The sequence below is a fragment of the Staurois parvus genome, unplaced genomic scaffold (assembly GCF_062004578.1).
Source record: "Staurois parvus isolate SC_StPar_1 unplaced genomic scaffold, SC_StPar_1.0 ptg000909l, whole genome shotgun sequence".
NCBI classification, from domain to species: Eukaryota; Metazoa; Chordata; class Amphibia; order Anura; family Ranidae; genus Staurois; species Staurois parvus.
In genome coordinates, this window is record NW_028318705.1 from 258,825 (window position 1) to 271,983 (window position 13,159).

The following is a 13,159-nucleotide window of genomic DNA, read 5'->3' on the forward strand; positions in this document are numbered from 1 at the left end:
TCTGCCAGGGGATTGGCCAAGGTCCCTCAAACATGCAGATCTTGGCCTCCTCCCCTCATCCTCCCCTGTTGTAGAAAGCTCTCTAGTTTTTGGAAGGATGGGAGGGCTCCAGAAGTCCTGACCTGTAGAGCCTCCCAGACTGTCCTGAGGTGAACTCCTGCCTCACTCCCAGGCTCACTCATCCCAGGCTTCTATTTTGCCTCTATCTAAGAAAAAAAATGAAAAGCCTAACTACTGTAGCTAAATCTATTGTAACACACTGCAGAAATGCTGGCTGCAGGATGTTAAATGGACACAAGATGGCAAGTGTTCTGCAGCTCAGTTATACAGACTCTGTTGAAGAAAAGCTTTGCTGGACTTGTAGGCTGTTAGCAAGACTTTGTGGTTTAATAATGAGCTAACAAACTACATTTCCCAGATGAGCTACCTAATGGGCAGAGGAAGATAAATACAGAAGCCTGGGAACCCAAGGACAGAAAGTGGATGTTGAGAGCTGGAGAACAGGTGTGAGAAGTAGGCTGTGATAGACGCCAGAGGTCCCGGCTGGGCCAAGCCGCATGGAGTGAAGGAGTGAGTAGGAATTGCTGACCGCCAACACCACTGACAAGGCAGACTGACAATCCTGCAAGCTCACGCATGTCTTTATGGACCTTGCTTTGTGCACTGGTGCTCAGTCATGTTGGAACAGGAAGGGGCCACCCCCAAACTCTTCCCACAAAGTTGGGAGCATGAAATTGTCCAAAATGTCTTGGTATGCTGACGCCTTGAGAGATCCCTTCACTGGAACTAGGGGGCCACGCCCAACCCCTGAAAAACAATCCCCCACCATAATCCCCCCTCCACCAAACTTTACACTTGGCACAATGCAGTCAGGCAAGTATTGTTCTCTTGGCAACCTCCAAACCCAGACATGTCCATCGGATTGCGAGACAGAGAAGCGTGATTTGTTCTCCAGAGAACACGTCTCCACTGCTCTAGAGTCCAGTGGTGGCGTGCTTTACACCACTGCATGTGACTCTTTGCATTGCATTTGGTGATGTAAGGCTTGGGTGCAGCTGCATGGCCATGGAAACCCATTCCAGGAAGCTCTCTACACACTGTTGTTGTGCTAATCTGAAGGCCATACCAAGTTTGGAGGTCTTTAGCTATTGACTCTGCAGACAGTTGGCGACTTCTGCGCACTGTGCGCTTCAGCATGCGCTGACCCCGCTCTGTCATCTTTATGCGGCCTACCACTTGGTGGCTGAGTTACTGTTTGTCTCAGTTGCTTCCACTTTGTAATAATACCACTAACAGTTGAAATCATGAATGTGTTTCTGGCACCACTCAAGATTGCCAGAGAACGAGGATCACCCCGCCGGTAAAGAAGAAAAGATGGGAGCAGCGTCCCAAGTAACTGCAGACACTTAGCGGTATAGATGAGGATGGATGGCGCCCAAACCAAACCCAACGAGTCAGAGAACAATGGGTTGTAGTAGGATGGCCTCAGCCATCACTCTGGCCATGCTCACTGATGCATTTCGCCCTGCCCATAGGGGGCTTGGTCCACAGTTGAGCATGGAATTTTTAGTGGCAAGGAAATTTCACGGATGGACAGATGGCAACCTATGACAGTACCACGCTTGGAGTCACTGAGCTCCTGAGAGCGACCCATTCTTTCACAAATGTTTGCATGCCTAGGTGCTTGATTGTATACACCTGTGTCCATGGAGGGGATTGGAACATCTGAATCCAATGATTTGGAGGGCTGGCCCAATACTTTTGGCAATATAGTGTGTGCGTGTGTGTATATACAGTATATATATATATAGTTTGGGCTTTTAAAAAACTAAAACTATAATCTGACTTGGATTGTCCACAAATCCATTTCTTTTCTTAAGGGTTGATCTACTAAAACTGAAGAGTGCAAAATCTGGTGCAGTTCTGCATAGAAACCAATCAGCTTCCAGGTTTTATTGTCAAAGCTTAACTGAACAAGCTGAAGTTAGAAGCTGATTGGCTCCCATGCACAGCTGCACCAGAGTTTGCACTCTCTAGTTTTAGCAAATTAGCCCTTTAGTGTTGTAAAGTAGTTTGGTTATAGGGACTGGAAACCTCAGGGGTGGTATTAGCATTTTTTAAGGGTTTTAAAAATAATTTTGTGCACATAGTCTCTTAGATTGTAAGCTCTAAGGATCAGGGCCCTCCTAACCCTCTTGTATTGAACTGTATTGTTGCTGTATTGTCTCCCATTATATTGCAAAGCGCTGAGCCTGGGACGGACTGACCAGTTGAAAACTCGGGCACTGCCCGAGGGCCCGGGGTCAGTAGGGGGCCCCATGAGATGCCCCTGGTACCTTTTTCATAGGCTTTTTTGAGTTTGGGCAAGGACACAGGGGCCCCATGATCCCCTATTGCCGGGGGGTCCCATGAGTTGTCAGTCTGCCCCTGCGCTGAGCAAACTGTTGGCGCTATGTAAATCCTGTATAATAATAATAATAGTTTTGGCTTTTGCCTGAAGTTCAGCTATAACCAGTCAGTTATGTGTCTGTATGAGAGGAAGTCCTGCGATGTACCCATGAATTGTCCAATAAAGGTAATGATGGGTTGTCTTGTGTCCAGTTGTCAAATATAATTTGTGGCCCCACTAAAGATGGTGTCATCTGTCTGCATGGATGGGAGGTCTATGTTATCTCTGTAACACACAGAGATTTGTAGGTTTTAATGACCGCCTGAGGAAACAGCAGGAACTGGTCGTAACTCAATATCATCTGTGGCCTGAAGCAAAGTTTAGATGTTCCTCCCAACTCATACTATTAAAGTGTTTGTCTGGATTAGTAGATGAGGAAGACTATACTGTACATGTAAACACCATTACCTGATTGCTATTTATTGTAAAGAAATTAATAGCTGAAAAATAGATTTCGCTCATCCTTCCCAACTTTAACTATGAAAGCCATTGGTCAATGTTATCATCTAAAAGGAAAATCTCACAAGAGGTGTTCACAAAAATGTATGCAACACTGGGAAAGATGGCTGACTAGGCAAGATCTATCAACCCTACACTTAATGTTACAAAGATTGGTCATCTAATGTCATCTAATATTATCCCATTCCCAGCCACTAGTGAGACAAGGGCCAATGGGGCAGACCATTTATTTATTTTTATTTATTTACAGGTACTTGTATAGCGCCATCAATTTACACAGCGCTTTACATATATATTGTACATTCACATCAGTCCCTAACCCTCAAGGGGCATACAATCTAAGGTCCCTAATTCACATTCATACATACACATACTAGGGACGATTTAGACAGGAGCCAATTAACTTACCAGCATGTCTTTGGCATGTGGGAGGAAACCGGAGTATCCGGAGGAAACCCACGCAATCACAGGGAGAACATGCAAACTCCAGGCAGGTGGTGCCGTGGTTGGGATTCAAACTAGCAACTCTAGTACTGCCAGGCGGAAGTGCTAACCATTTAGCCACTGTGCTGCCCATAGAACATAGGGATTGATATAACCCAGGCCAAACCCACTTTATTCAAACATAACAAGCGTATTCTTACTTTGCAATTCAATACGTAATATATTCAGGGATTTTTTTTCTCAGAGAATAGGTGCAGGAACTGAACCACAATCCCCCCCCCCCAACACCACCTCCACCAACACCACCACACACACACACCACCTCCAAACTGAATCAAACAGTGGGTGTGGTCAATTGCAGTAATAGTGGGAGGTGTAGCAATCATGCATACAGAGATGGACACGGTCCTCCATCTTGTTAAGGGTCTTCCATCTTCTATTATGTCCTACTCCCAAATCAGCTTTCCTCATCCACCCTCCCTCTCTGTTGAGTGACATGTGGTCTGTTTGTGTAAGGGACCGCCTGGCGGTACCACTAGCACTCCACTGATGTGGCGTCCCCAGAGCACGGAATCTAAGCCCCAGAGTACTTGTTCACTAGAGCCCCTGATGGTGGGGATGGACTTGGAGTACCCTGAGATCAGTTTGTGGCTCCTGAGTATACCTGTCAGTGGTAAGGGTATTCGCCAGGGGCTCCCACGGGGAAGAGCCTGATATGAGGAGGTCAGGAGACCCCGGTGGGATGGATGGACGGATGAGCAGATGCAAGGTCAGACAAGCCGAGTCGGTAACAGTGGGGTCGGTGCGGTACAAAGCAGCGGGCAGAGAATAGTCGGGTCACACGCCAGGTCAGCAGCAGGAGGTCAGATCTAATAAGGGGCATCCAGGAGAGAGGTCAGGCAAGCCAGGGGTCAGGGTAGGAGAATACAGCAAGGTCAGGTCCAATCTGGGTTAGCAACTTACAGAAAACAGGATCACAGGTACAGGTATGCAGAAGAGACCAGAAGGCACTGAATGACAGCTCAGGGCCGTTTAAATATCGCGCCCTGTGCTGTCATTGGTGCCCGGCGCGCGACCGCGGTTCCTACTGCGCGAACCTGAATGCCGCGGTCGGCCAGGACCTAGTGCCTGCGTCCCTGCACAGAGCGGTGCACTGCGCCTGCGCCGGGACCAGCGCCGCGGGGATCCCTGACAGTTTGATACAGATCAGAGGCAGATAACTCATTGGGAGGGCGTCATGGTTATAAATCACACACTATCTGGTGCCCCTCTGTCTAGGAACCTCTTGCTAGTAAAGGGCTTGTCAAGCCATAAACCGAGCCCTCACCGAGCTTCAAAAGACATTCCAAGGGGTCGTAAAAACAGACTTACATTTAAAAACTCACTTTTCCATATAATTTTATATCTTCAAATAGGACATAATTACATAGACGTGGAGCCCATATTCGGACGACTCACTTTGAGACCGTTCTCCTGGTATATTACACCCCCTATCTGACATATACAGGAGAGCAGAAAATTATATCTCCTGAACCATTCCAACAGATATGCCATATTTCATATCTAACCATTTAGCAGATGCGTCTGCATGTTAATCTACTAGTGGCAAGGCTGCTAAATGCACCGAGAATACAGTTGCAAGAAAAAGTATGTGAACCCCTTGGGATTACGTGGAGTTTTGCATGAATTGGGCATAAAATGTGCTCTGAACATCATCTAAGTCACAACAATAGAAGAACACAGTCTGCTGAACATAATACTACACAAACATTAGATGTTGCCATGGTTTAATTGCACATAACATGTAAACATTCACAGTGCAGGGAGGAAAAAGTATGTGAAGCCCTAGCTTAATGACTTCTCCCAGAGCTAATTGGAGCCAGGAGTGAGCCAACCTTGACTCCAATCAGTGTGATGATATTGGATGTGTTGCTGACAGCTGTCCTGCCCTTAAAAAACACACACCTGTTTTGGGTTTACTGGTTTCAAGAAGCACTGTCTGATGTGAACCATGCCTCGCAGAAAAGAGCTCTCAGAAGACCTACGATCAAGAATTGTTGACTTGCATGAAGCTGGAAAGGGTTACAAAAGTATCTCCAAAAGCCTTGATGTTCATGTGTCCACGGTAAGACAGACTGTCTACAAATGGAGAAAGTTTAGCACTGTTGCTACTCTCCCTAGGCGTGATCGTCCTGTAAAAATGACTGCAAGAGCACAGCGCAGAATGCTGCACGAGGTAAAGAAGAATCCCAGAGTGTCAGCTAAAGACCTACAGAAATCTCTGGCACATGCTAACATTTTTGTTGACACATCTACAATAAGGAAAACATTAAACAAGAATGGAGTACATGGGAGGACACCACGGAGGAAGCCATTGCTGTCCAAAAAGAATATTGCAGCACGTTTGAAGTTTGCAAAAGAGCACCTGGATGTTCCGCAGCACTACTGGCAAAATATACTGTGGACAGATGAAACCAAGATTGAGTTGTTTGGGAAGAACACACAACACTATGTGTGGAGAAAAAAAGGCACAGCACACCAACATCAAAACCTCATCCCCACTGTAAAACATGGCGGAGGGAGCATCATGGTTTGGGGCTGCTTTGCTGCCTCAGGGCCTGGACAGATTGTTGTCATTGATGGGAAAATGAATTCCAGAGTTTATCAAGACATTTTGCAGGAAAACGTACGACCATCTGTCCGCCAACTGAAGCTCTGCAGAGGATGGGTGATGCAACAGGACAATGACCCAAAGCGTACAAGTAATTAAACAAAACAATGGCTGCAACAGCACAGAATACGCCTTCTGGAGTGGCCCAGTCAGAGTCCTGACCTCAACCCGATTGAAATGCTGTCGCATGACCTTAAGAGAGCGATTCACACCAGACATCCCAAGAATATTGCTACACTGAAACGGTTTTGTGAAGAGGAGTGGTCCAAAATTACTCCAGATCGTTGTGCAGGTCTGTTCTGCAACTACAGGAAACGTTTGGTTGAGGTTATTGCTGCCAAAGGAGGGTCAACCAGTTATTAAGTCCAAAGGTTCACATACTTTTTCCTCCCTGCACTGTGAATGTTTACATGTTATGTGCAATTAAACCATGGCAACATCTAATGTTTGTGTAGTATTTTGTTCAGCAGACTGTGTTCTTCTATTGTTGTGACTTAGATGACGTTCAGAGCACATTTTATGCCCAATTCATGCAAAACTCCACGTAATCCCAAGGGGTTCACATACTTTTTCTTGCAACTGTAAGTTATGAACCATAATATGAGCTATGAGAATTTTTGGTCATAGCTTGGGTCTCCACCTACAACTCCCTCCCCAAATGAGGCGATTGGTTTACTGCTCCAGGGAGACACCCTGTGGAGTTGCTAGAAAAAGATAAGCTAAGCTGAGTTGTAAGAAGTTGAAGTTTCTCCCATTTTTAACATCGGAACTAAGGTTGGGAGATAAGGCATCCTTTTGGCTCATGAAACTTGATCTGCTTAAACCAGGACATTTGGCAAGTACTTTAACTCTCTAAACTCCTTTCTGTAATCTCTTTGCTGTGCTATTGTTTTCTGTATATTTATATATATATTGGCTACATCTTTTTACTTTGACCTTTTAGTAATAAATCTTACTTTCTGAAAGTGTTGAACTGTTTCTACAGCTCTTTAATGCAAACTAAAGCACCTCTGTCTCTGAAGAACGCTACTGTGTGTTTTAAATGTCTGCATACATCTGTCTGCGGTGACATTCTGTATAAAAACGATTATTCAAACATTATAGTGTTATTGCTGATATTGCAGAGTTTCCTCTTTCTCTGTACAAAACGGAGGTGGTGGCAGTGTGAAGGGTTAATTGCGTAATTAACATGACCCAGTAGCAATCGCTCTCAGGCTGCAAATACACAGATTGTGATCCATTAGCTGGAAAATCTGTGCGCAGGGTGCAGCTGGGCGTGGCATTGTTATGTACGTGACAGCGTGGTTTTAGATTGGCTAGTCCTTTGGTCACGAGTTTGGTGAGAAGGGCTGGGGTCTGACGTCACGATCGTCACAGGAGGGTCTTAAGAAGGCATTAAATACCAGGAGTGTATTACATATATAGTGCAGAGTTCAGGGGTGCGTTACACACAAAGTACAGAATTCAGCCTCCTTCCATAGCTGCATACCTCTGCATCCCCCATCCACATCTCACTTTCAGACCTCTTCAGCTCTGACCTCTGCATGCAACCCTCCTCCTTCCCCGCCAACTGCCCCCTTCTTCTCCCCCCATCCCTCCTTTAACCACTTCAAGTCCGGACACTTTCACCCCCTTCCTGCCCAGGCCAATTTTCAGCTTTCAGTGCTATCACACTTTGAATGACAATTGCACGGTCATGCAACACTGTACCCATATGAAATTTTTATCATTTTATTTGAGACCGATAAAGCTTTATTTCGGTGGTATTTTTTCACCACTGGGATTTTTATTTTTTTGCTAAATAAATTAAAAAGACCAAAAATTTTGGGAAAAAAGTGTTTTTCTTATAAAATTTTGAAAATAAATAATCTTTCTTCATAAATCTTGGACAAAATGTATTCAGCTATCTTTTTAATAAAAAAAAATAACCCAAATTAGTTTATAACCAACATTTATAATTTAAAAATTTGTTTTACATTTTTATTTTATTTTTTTATATTATTATTTATGTTTGGGTTTTTTTTACATGCTGTCACCCTAGCAGTACAGTGTCACCGTAGTACACTGTACTACTTGTGGGGGGTGAAGAAGATTTTGTTCTTTTTTTTTTTACACTGATTACTTTTACATCCATAAAGGCTGTAAAAGCAATCATTTCTCCTTCTCTCTAGCTGCATTCTTGCAGTCATTGAGAAATACTGTGTGAGCTGTGATTGGTCACAGCTTGTCACATGGTACCATGTGACCTCTGTGATCATTCACAGATTTCCCAAGTAGTAAGCAATGATGTCAGGAAGTGACATCATTGCTTACTACTATTCATGTGATCACTGATTGGCCAATCACTGATCACATGAATCGGGACCTCACACAGAGGTCCCGTACAGCGATCTGTGTTCCACTGAGTCTGGAAGACACCCAGGGAGCACGCACTGGCAATGGATGCGGGGGGATGTTTAGAAACGTCCACCCACATTGGCAGCGCTCCCATCCGGCCGTTTATCCTATTGGGCTGGACAGAAAGAGGTTAAGCGATAATAAAGTCATGTCATACTTACCTGCTGTGTGCAATGGTGTTGCACAGAGCAGCCCGGATCCTCCTTTTCTAGAGTCCCCTCCTGGCACTCTGGTCCCTCCCTTCTGTCGAGTGCCCCCATAGATAAACCGCTTGCTATGGGGGCACCCGAACCCACACAGACAGACCCACCCCCTCCCTCTCCTGATTGTCCCACTGGCTGTGATTGAGAAACGAGGCTCTCCTGGATATTGCTAGATGGAGAGGAGGCTCAGTTAAGTGTTGGGCGGGGTGGGGGCAGCTACACACAGAAGGTTTTTAACCTTCACGCATACAATGCATGAAAGTAAAAGACCTTGAGCCTTTAGAACCATTTTAAAAATTCCATCATCTATCACGTCTTACTTTTGTTACTGTAGTAAGCTGAAGCACTCAGTAGTACCTCCCCGCACAATGTAGTCTTGGCATCCACACTGTACCCCAGGCACCTGCATCTCCCTGGTCCCCATCCTGCGTTCAGTGTAAGCCGCTCAAGAGATCAGATCTGTGGAAGCCGTTGGGAATTAAGTTGTCGCTTGTAACCACAGAAGCCGGACTTCTGTGTTTACAATTGATAGTGGTGAGCAGAGAGCAGAGGGCCTGAGCCAGAAGTGGTGGAGTTCCAGCAGAAAATTTTATGCAAAATATGTACAATTTTTACAAATCTAAATATATACATTTCATGTGTACACAGTAATGATGTGAGAATTTATTCCACCTTGTATGGAACTATTACCGTTTATACTTGTTGCTTTTGTATGGAATGATGAGGAGAGAGGTATATATAGAGAAGGGTGTAATGATCATGGAAGCTGTATGCAACAGCCATCTTGTTAAGGTTTGTTTTTCATGAGCAATAATCTTTCTCCCTCCTGAAAACTGGAATGTGTAGTTGTAATTTGTAATAAACTTCAAAAGAGCCTCTTATCGTAATTAAAACACAAATAGATGCCAGCGTCCAGGACTGTAAACAGCTAATTAGTCTTGGCAGGATGCCTGTTTTCCGTGAACCATGGAAAACACTTTCCTCTAGCCTATCGTAAAACAATAATAACTCAGTCAAGCAGTCACACATGACCTGTAAGGCCATTAGAGCTCTAGGAATGCAGAGCGTGCCATAAAACGTCTATTCCAGATGTAACAATTCCACCTAAAATTCATAGAATTCAACAGGAACAGGGAAAATTAATATTAGGTATATATTTGAATAGGGAATATCATACCGAACAAATCAAGGTCATACATGACTATGTCAGCACATAGGAAAGGGGAGAAAGCAGTCTCTTCCCTCCTGGGTGACAAAGGTATGCTGTGTTTGGTATCCCTGGGTTCGAAATGTATTTCTGAATAATAATCTGCCAGTTGCTAGAATAACACCTGTACGTAATGGAAGTTATTAATATTAGTATGAAACTGTAGTTGGGACTTGGTCATAAATTTGGTGACGTCCTAGCACCCATCCCCTAAATCAGATGATTGGTCAGTTGTTCTCTGGCGACACCCCTTTGATATCATAGAAAAGAGACTGACCAGATCTAGTAAGGAAGCTCTCATTTAACATCAACCAAGGAAAATCTTAACGGACTTGAGAGCCAAGGCAATATTTTTACTCAGACAATTGGACTCTGCTAAAACCAAGAACTTTGCAAGTATTCTGCCTTCTTAACTCCTTTCTTTATTTCTCTGTTGTATTTTTGTTCTCTTTATGTCTTTGTAACATCTTTTTCTGTAAATATTTAAACTGCACCATTTTAGACCTTTTAGTAATAAATCCTATTTTGAAAAGTGTTGAAACTGTCTCTGAATCTTTTACTGCAAACTAAAGAACCCCTGTCTGTGGAAGAGTGCGCCTGTATGTAATAATCCTCTGAATATCCCTGTCTCTGGAAGAGTGCTCCTGTATGTGATAATCCTCTGAATATCCCTGTCTCTGGAAGAGTGTTCCTGTATGTGATAATCCTCTGAATATCCCTGTCTCTGGAAGAGTGCTCCTGTATGTAATAATCCTCTGAATATCCCTGTCTCTGGAAGAGTGCTCCTGTATGTAATAATCCTCTGAATATCCCTGTCTCTGGAAGAGTGCTCCTGTATGTAATAATCCTCTGAATATCCCTGTCTCTGGAAGAGTGCTCCTGTACGTAATAATCCTCTGAATATCCCTGTCTGTGGAAGAGTGCTCCTGTACGTGATAATCCTCTGAGTATCCCTGTCTCTGGAAGAGTGCTCCTGTACGTAATAATCCTCTGAATATCCCTGTCTGTGGAAGAGTGCTGCTGTATAATAATCCTCTGAATATCCCTGTCTGTGGTGACAGTGTGTGTTACAGACATTTATTGTTCACATTTGTTCTTGCTAACATTTTGAGGGGTTGATAGACCCAAAGCTATCTGGTGGCAGTTTGGAAATTTGAAGGTTTAATTGCATAATTAACCTAACCCAATGACAATCGCTCTCAGGCTGCTGGCACATAGATTGTGGTCCCGCGAGCTGGAAAATCTTTGTGCAGGGTGCAACTGAGAGTGGCATTGTTACGCACGTGACAGCATGGTGGGAGATTGGCTGGTCCTTTGTCATGAGTTTGTGAGAAGGGCAGGGGTCGGGCACCGCATTGCGTCACAAAGGGAATGGGATTGGGTTGTTGGGTTATTTTTTTAATGTGTATTGTAAACATGGAAAAGTTCAGTAAAAATTATGTATTTTTTAAAAAAAATGGCAAAATAAAGAAAACATGCACCCTGCAGCTCACTAGGCATTCTAAAGCTCCTTGTGAAGAGGAAGTTAAGAAGCCATCATTGCAGAAGAGACAATATGTCTCTTCTGCCAGAAAAATCCTCCCTGTTGGCAAGTTTTTCTAAAATCAGGGCTAAGTTCCACTTTCACACATACATTTTTTGGTCCTTGGCCAAGTATGGACATTAGGGCTTCAAGATCATGTTTGGCTTCTTCCTGGATAGAAGTGTAGCGTGTATCACCCTGTAGACGTGTAGCGTGTAGCACCCTGTAGAAGTGTAGCGTGTATCACCCTGTAGAAGTGTAGCGGTAGCACCCTGTAGAAGTGTAGCATGTAGCACCCTGTAGAAGTGTAGCGATAGCACCCTGTAGAAGTGTAGCATGTAGCACCCTGTAGAAGTGTAGCATGTAGCACCCTGTAGAAGTGTAGCGTGTAGCACCTTGTAGAAGTGTAGCGTGTAGCACCTTGTAGAAGTGTAGCATGTAGCACCCTGTAGAAGTGTAGCACCCTCCTAGTGTAGGATGCTAGGTACATTTACTTCTTGGCTCCTCTTGCAATCAAGGGAGCAGTGCTTGTTTGTAATTTTCCCTATTTCTCTGTGCACCAACGTCTTCAAGGGCCCCAACATCACGGGCAGAAGATTCACTATAAGAACTATAGTCGGACAACCTTACCCTGAGGGCACAGACCTGTGTTCAACTTTAAATCCTTACCCTCAGGCCTCAACCTAGCCTCTTTGTCTGAGAGCTTTCAGGTGACAGAGTTGATGTCCGTTGTTACCCTTGTCTAATAAGGAGAGCTAGTGTTTAGCTATTTGGGGGTCACAGTATATGCTGGAATCTAGAATCTCTGCAAGAGACCCTGTGAAGCTGATTGTGTGCTCATTGGTATGTCCATGCTGGTGGAATTTGAATCGCCAATACATTCTGTTATTCTTTCGTGCAGTTTCATTCTTGTATGAGTGTTAATGTTTATAGCAAAGTGTACTGGTGGTGTTGGTGAGGTTGAGGTCTCATATAGGGATAGACAAGAGCAGAGGACCCAAACTAATCAGCGGCTTCTGCGGAGGTGGCGCTACATTTACAGTTTTAGGAATAATATAAATAGCTCTTTTTTATGGATAGCAAATTGTACGCTAGGTTTACTGCCCTCTAACCAAGTCGTTCCCAGCACCTGTCATAGTATAGAGAGACAACCAACTAGATTGGAGAATGACATTTGCCCATTATGTGTTTCACAAGACTCATGGGTTTGACAGAAAATAGACAGAAGATGTCCCTGGGGGAACTGGAGCAAATTGTGTCTCCATGAGGAATAAAGTTGGACATACACCTGTAGAATATTCTTACAGAAATTTGGAAAAATTGATAATCTGAGGATTCCTCCCTTCTTGCCATCCTTGATGTGACGGGAGTCACATTGGGTGGGGGGCCCATGGAACCCAGCTCCCTTTGGAGAGGTGGGGAGACCCCTGTCTCAGCTCCCCATATCCCTCTTATGTGTAAGTCACCCTATGCCTGTTAGGGGTACAGGGTGATCTGTCCTCATATTGTGTAGACATGTCTAGGAGATAGGTGGGGTGGGGGTTGTGGATTGTTTGGTTAAGTGGTTAAGTGGTTGCATCCCATTGTTCTATTGTGTGTCTTGCTTGGGAGCAAACTATTCTGGGATGTATGTGTTTATGTGTATTGGCTTGGTGGGAGGTGTCTCCAGCAGCCCTCCCTCTTGATGGGACTGTCTGTTGGTGTGTCTCTTGTTACTAAATGTAGATTGCCCCACCCTGTGTCATTATGCAGGGAGGGGGGATTGTTCCATATATCTTGTATCTGTGTTAAAAATAAAAGAGTTCCA

General features: G+C 44.3%; 1 protein-coding gene across 1 annotated transcript in view; it reads left to right on the top strand.

Moving 5' to 3' along the window:
* P4HA3 (prolyl 4-hydroxylase subunit alpha 3) overlaps window positions 1-13,159 on the top strand; it is a 110,485-nt gene that overhangs the window by 37,030 nt on the left and 60,296 nt on the right. The gene's annotated exons all lie outside the window — the stretch shown is intronic.